The sequence below is a fragment of the Saimiri boliviensis genome, chromosome 5 (assembly GCF_048565385.1).
Source record: "Saimiri boliviensis isolate mSaiBol1 chromosome 5, mSaiBol1.pri, whole genome shotgun sequence".
NCBI lineage: Eukaryota > Metazoa > Chordata > Mammalia > Primates > Cebidae > Saimiri > Saimiri boliviensis.
Genome location: NC_133453.1, coordinates 49,014,744 through 49,021,614, shown reverse-complemented (window position 1 = coordinate 49,021,614; position 6,871 = coordinate 49,014,744). Strand labels below are relative to the sequence as shown.

The 6,871-nt window shown below is 44.5% G+C and overlaps 1 pseudogene; it reads left to right on the top strand.

Moving 5' to 3' along the window:
* The first annotated feature begins 1,683 nt into the window (after nucleotides 1-1,683).
* On the top strand, nucleotides 1,684-2,392 carry LOC101029109 (proteasome subunit alpha type-4 pseudogene; annotated as a pseudogene).
* The last annotated feature ends 4,479 nt before the right edge of the window (nucleotides 2,393-6,871 follow it).

Sequence of the window (6,871 nt, the reverse complement as noted above, 5' to 3'; positions counted from 1 at the left end):
ATGCATTGAAAACCTTAAAGGTTTTCATAACACAGCAAATACTTATTCGGCACTCTTACTAAGTTGAATTTCTCAACAATCCTGTGAATTTGTGTTATCATAATCTCCATTTTGCAGATAAACTGAGGCAAAGAAAGACTCAACAACTTGCCTAGAGTCACAGCACTAGAAAGAGATAAATCTAGCATTCCATCCAAACAGTCTGCCTCCAGTTCTAGGAATTCAGTCTGAGGAAATAGTAAGATACACTAAGTAATATAGCTGGATCTTAATTGCAGTATTTTTGAGAACTTGAAAAAACTGGGTGCAACTTACATATTTAATAGTAAAAGACTGCTAAATAAACAGTGATATCGTAATACGCTAGAATCTAAGGACTTTAATGCGTTTTAGAGGAATAGTCACATATGAACAATGCAAAACCAATGTAGTTACGCTGTTGTCCAGGCTAGAGTGCAGCAGCACGATCTCAGTGCTCTGCAATCTCTGCTTCCCAGGTTCGAGCGATTCTCCTGCCTCAGCCTCCCAAGTAGCTGGGATTACGTGAGCCACCGTGCCCTGCCAACATATATTAATTTTATTAAAAAACTGTTAGAAATAAAATATAGAGAATTTGGCCGGGCGCGGTGGCTCAGCCTGTAATCCCAGCACTTTGGGAGGCCGAGGCGGGTGGATCACGAGGTCGAGAGATCGAGACCATCCTGGTCAACATGGTGAAACCCCGTCTCTACTAAAAATACAAAAAACTAGCTGAGCATGGTGGTGCGTGCCTGTAAACCCAGCTACTCAGGAGGCTGAGGCAGGAGAATTGCCTGAGCCCAGGAGGCAGAGGTTGTGGTGAGCCGAGATCGCGCCATTGCACTCCAGCCTGGGTAACAGAGCGAAACTCCGTCTCAAAAAAAAAAAAAAAAAAAAAAAAAGAAATAGAATATAGAGAATTCAAAAGGAGGAACTGGTTTGTAAGAGAAGATTGAATTAGAATTGAATCTGAAGTGATAAAACATCTTTTTAAGAAGGTGATTAGTGGAGTCAGATGGTCCGTTTGAGCAGTTAAGCACCTGAAAACACTTTTCCATTAGACAGCAACGTCTCCTGTGTCGTTAGCCTGCTGTCTTCTGGATACAATATATGACCTAGAAAGATTTGGGGAAGAGATATAATTTTGAAATTTCTTTTGTTTCAGAAAGCCCACATTTTCCATCTAAAATGCTCTGGTGTCTTTCAGAGAATACTGATACATAAAAGGGGGAAGATAAAGAATTTGAAATAGAAGTTTAGCAAAAAAAGAAGATGAATTTGTGAAGACTTGTAGATAGAATATGAGCAGAGTGCCGTTTGATGTGGTGTGGTTGATTGCAAAGGAACCCTGATGTAGTTTGCAGTGTGGCTTAGTGTACCCTGCAGTCATAAAGCCATACCCATTGAGAACATCAGGACTCAATGTAGGTGTTTCATGTTAAGAGCTGGACTTGGCTTTTTCAGCCAATGGTCTTTGTATCATTAATCTCTTGCCATTTGCAAAACTTTGTAAGGTACATTTGGGGATAGTGAGGGTGGGGGTCAGGTGGTGATATATGCAACATTGATCAAACCTCCATACTTTTAAAAAGAAAGGTTGTTCAAGAAAAAATCCTGGGGGGCCATATTAGCAGCGGATACTCTGGCAGCGTGGGTGATTTTTCTCCCACAGAGTTAAGGGCTCTGTGGACGTCACAAGTCTTCAGGGTCTTCCCTCTGGAACTAGATAAAGTTCAGAAAACATGTCTCGAAGATACGACTCCAGAACCACCATATTTTCTCCAGAAGGTCGCTTATACCAAGTTGAATATGCCATGGAAGCGATTGGGCATGCCGGCACCTCTTTGGGAATTTTAGCAAATGATAGTGTTTTGCTTGCAGCAGAGAGACGCAACATCCACAAGCTTCTTGATGAAGTCTGTTTTTCTGAAAAAATTTATAAACTCAATGAGGACACGGCTTGAGTGTGGCAGGTATAACTTCTGATGCTAATACTCTGACTAATGAACTAAGGCTCATTGCTCAAAGGTATTTATTACAGTATCAGGAGCCAGTACCTTGTGAGCAATTGGTTACAGCACTGTGTGACATCAAACAAGCTTATACACAATTTGGAGGAAAACGTCCCTTTGGTGTTTCATTGCTCTACATTGGCTGGGATAAGCACTATGGTTTTCCGCTCTGTCAGAGTGACCCCAGTGGAAATGACTGTGGATGGAAGGCCACATGCATTGGAAATAATAGTGCTGTGGCTGTGTCAATGTTGAAACAAGGCTACAAAGAAGGAGGAATGACATTGAAGTCAGCACTGGCTTTAGCTATCAAAGTGCTAAATAAGACCATGGATGTTAGTAAACTAACTGAGAAAGGATAGTGGGAAAATAGGTCATTACATACTGAATTGGGTCCTTGTCATTTCTGTTCAATTCAATACTTTATTGTCATGATGAGGGTTACTTTCCGTGGACATCTTAATCTTCCACACACATCTCCCCTTTTTGGAATAAAATTTAGAAAATGGAAAAAAAAAAAAGAAAAAGAAAGAGAAAAAATGCTTTGCATTTCTTCCCCATTTTAACAAAATCCAAGCTAAAGCTTCAGCTATATAGAACTTCTCAGATTTGATGCCTTTTCGGGATATAATAGAACATGGAAAAAAGGAAGTAGGGTAATTATTTTTTTAAAGTTATTTTTTTCTAATGAACTTTTACAGAAATAGGGTAATTATTTTTTATTTTTATCTTTACTTTTTGAGACAAGAGTCTCGCTCTGTCACCAGGCGCCAGGCTGGGTGCAGTGAAGGAATCCCGACTCACTGCAACCTCCGCCTCCTGGGTTCAAGCAATTCTCCTGCCTCAGCCTCCTGAGTAGCTGGGACTACAGGCACACGCCACCACGCCCAGCTAATTTTTGTATTTTTAGTAGAGACGGGGTTTTACCATGCGGGCCAGGATGGTCTTGATCTTTTGACCTCGTGATCCGCCTGCCTCGGCCTCCCAAAGTGCTGGGATTACAGGCGTGAGCCACTGCGCCTGGCAGAAGCCAGGGTAATTATTATAAAATTAGAGAAATAAATTTAGTGAGTTAAAATCCTGAGCTACTCTGCCACTTAAAATTGTGCGTAAAGTTTAGAACTCTCATTGATGAGACTATATCATAAAACTGAAAGGGTGAAGACCAAAGGCCTCAGAATTCTTGCTCTGTTTTAGAGGATCAAGTTCAGGAAGAGGACTCTTAATGTGAAACGAGGAGTAGATGCCAATTGATTTTTTACTGTCTGTAATGTCAGTAGTACAGTTTTGAACTCTGAGGTGGGGAATGTCAATGGTCCCTCACTGGTCCAGGGAACTGAGAGATGAAGAGTTGAGGGAGGGGTGCTATTTCCTGGAAGGTAAGTTAATGGTGAAATGGAAGGCCTTTTCCTTTTATGTCCCTTTTGCTCTGATATTTTCCACTGTTAACTGAAGGCCGAAATAGCTCAAAATAAAAACCAGAAAATAAAAGCTGCAAGTAAAACTCTTATTTTGCCTATGCCAAATAAGATAAAAAACTGGACTTCTGGCTATTCAACATCAGTTACATTGGGTACTGTGGGAGATTCTTTTAATCTGGAGGCACTTCTGGAGAAATCCATGATGTGTGATCAAGAAATAACCATAGCCGGCCGGGCGCGGTGGCTCAAGCCTGTAATCCCAGCACTTTGGGAGGCCGAGGCGGGTGGATCATGAGGTCAAGAGATCGAGACCATCCTGGTCAACATGGTTGAAACCCCGTCTCTACCAAAAATACAAAAAATTAGCTGGGCATGGTGGCGCGTGCCTGTAATCCCAGCTACTCAGGAGGCTGAGGCAGGAGAATTGCCTGAACCCAGGAGGCAGAGGTTGCGGTGAGCCGAGATCGCGCCATTGCACTCCAGCCTGGGTAACAAGAGCGAAACTCCCTCTCATAAAAAAAAAGAAATAACCATAGCCTAGAAGCTCTTTTTTTTTTTTTTTTTTTTTTAGTAGAGACGGGGTTTCACCATGTTAGCCAGGATGATCTCAATCTCCTGACCTCATAACCTGTCTGCTTTCACCTCCTGAAGTGTTGGGATTACAGGTATGAGCCACCATACCTGGCTTAGCTGATTTTTTTCAAGGAGAGCTTCCTTGTCTGTGTTTTCTTCTCCCCTCCTATTTGGGAGGATTAGATGTAAATGGTCCTTTGGAAAGTTACCCGGTCACCTATTCTCTTTAGCCCATCCTCATGTATCTTCCTGACTTTTATCTCTGGTTTCTCTTTGTCCATGGGAGCTTTTCTCTCTGCCCATAAACATACTTAAATCTACTTTTTTCTCTAAAACCCACCATCCATCCAGCCCAGAAAACCTTCCCTCAATCTTCAATTCTTTTACCTCCTATCCTTATCTTTTTTTTTTTTTTTTTTTTTTTTTTGAGACGGAGTTTCGCTCTTGTTACCCAGGCTGGAGTGCAATGGCGCAATCTCGGCTCGCCGCAACCTCCTCCTCCTGGGCTCAGGCAATTCTCCTGCCTCAGCTTCCTAAGTAGCTGGGATTACAGGCACGTGCCACCATGCCCAGCTAATTTTTTGCACTTTTAGTAGAGACGGGGTTTCACCATGTTGACCAGGATGGTCTCGATCTCTCGACCTCGTGATCCACCCGCCTCGGCCTCCCAAAGTGCTGGGATTACAGGCTTGAGCCACCGCGCCCGGCCTTATCCTTATCTTGAAGTCTAAATTAACCAGAAGTCTAGTCTGACTTTTTTCCTATGGCTTCACCTGTCACTCTCTCCTCAATAATTTCCAAAGCAGCTTGCATAGTTACCTCTCTCCGAAAGGTCAGAAATGACCTCAGATATCCCGTTTACATTCTTCCTGCCTTCTGAGGCACTGAAATGTGAATCTCTTCCTCTTTCCTGGAATTCTCTTCCTGGGTTTTGCTTTTTCTCAGTCCTTCTTGCTGGCTCAATCTTCTTTGGCCTGCCCTTGGGATCTGGTGTTTTCCAGGTTCTGCCCTCTGTCTCTTCTCTGGCTCTCAGATAATAGCATGGCATTTATTCATTTCTGGTACTATGGTAAAAAACAGGGTCACAAAGATGACTAAACATCATCACCTGTTAGAAATCTTTGGACACATTAACATTCTGGAGCCTCAATGTTCTCATATAAAAATGGGTCATAAATACTTGAGATCTAACCATCCTTTTTAAAAAAAATTATTATTTTTTTCTTTTATTTTCTCTACAGAAATCAAAGCAACTAAGCATCGTTTTCTTGGGGCTGCGCTGCTGTCCAATGAGCGCGTGGTAAGGGCGGGACTGCCGGCGCCTAAACAACACACCCGCGTCGACTAGAGCTTTGCTTTACCTTGGTGCAGCTTTTACCCACTTTTAGTGGTTTTTTTTTTAGAGACGGGGTTTCACCATGTTGGCCAGGATGGTCTCGATCTCTTGACCTCGTGATCCACCCACCTCGGCCTCCCAAAGTGCTGGGATCACACGTGTGAGCCACTGCGCCCCGCCCACTTTTCAGTTAAACAAACAAACAAACAAACTTGAGACCCAGATTTGCAGTTCCCCATGGTGCAGCCCTGGCTGTGAGCCCAGCGTGACCAAAAGTAAATGCCCAACACCCCCTCGCACAGTCTTTTCCTCTCTCAGTAATTCCTCCCCTGGTTAATGGCAGTAACATTCCTCAAGTCTAGACACAAGTTAGAAATCTGGGAATTGGGCCGGGCGCGGTGGCTCAAGCCTGTAATCCCAGCACTTTGGGAGGCTGAGGCGGGTGGATCATGAGGTCGAGAGATCGAGACCATCCTGGTCAACATGTGAAACCCCGTCTCTACTAAAAATACAAAAAAACTAGCTGGGCGTGGTGGCGCGTGCCTGTAATCCCAGCTACTCAGGAGGCTGAGGCAGGAGAATTGCCTGAACCCAGGAGGCAGAGGTTGCGGTGAGCCGAGATCGCGCCATTGCACTCCAGCCTGGGTAACAAGAGCGAAACTCCGTCTCAAAAAAAAAAAAAAAGAAAGAAAGAAATCTGGGAATCAGCCGGGCGCGGTGGCTCAAGCCTGTAATCCCAGCACTTTGGGAGGCTGAGGCGGGTGGATCACGAGGTCAAGAGATCGAGACCATCCTGGTCAACATGGTGAAACCCCGTCTCTACTAAAAATACAAAAAACTAGCTGGGCGTGGTGGCGCGTGCCTGTAATCCCAGCTACTTAGGAGGCTGAGGCAGGAGAATTGCCTGAGCCCAGGAGGCGGAGGTTGCGGTGAGCCGAGATCGCGCCATTGCACTCCAGCCTGGGTAACAAGAGCGAAACTCCGTCTCAAAAAAAAAAAAAAAAAGAAATCTGGGAATCAGCCGGGCGCGGTGGCTCAAGCCTGTAATCCCAGCACTTTGGGAGGCTGAGGCGGGTGGATCACGAGGTCAAGAGATCGAGACCATCCTGGTCAACATGGTGAAACCCCGTCTCTACTAAAAATACAAAAAACTAGCTGGGCGTGGTGGCGCGTGCCTGTAATCCCAGCTACTTAGGAGGCTGAGGCAGGAGAATTGCCTGAGCCCAGGAGGAGGAGGTTGCGGTGAGCCGAGATCGCGCCATTGCACTCCAGCCTGGGTAACAAGAGCGAAACTCCGTCTCAAAAAAAAAAAAAAAAGAAATCTGGGAATCATCCTTTGTTTGCACTTCCCTCAACCTCTACATCCAATAAATCTCCAAGTCTCCACTTGTCTATCAGAAACACTGCTTTAAAACCTAACACTCCATTGCCCTGCCCAGACCTCCTCATTTCTCCCCTGGCCAAGATTACAGTAGTCTTTGTTCCCCTTTCCTTCTTCGAGGTTCTACACC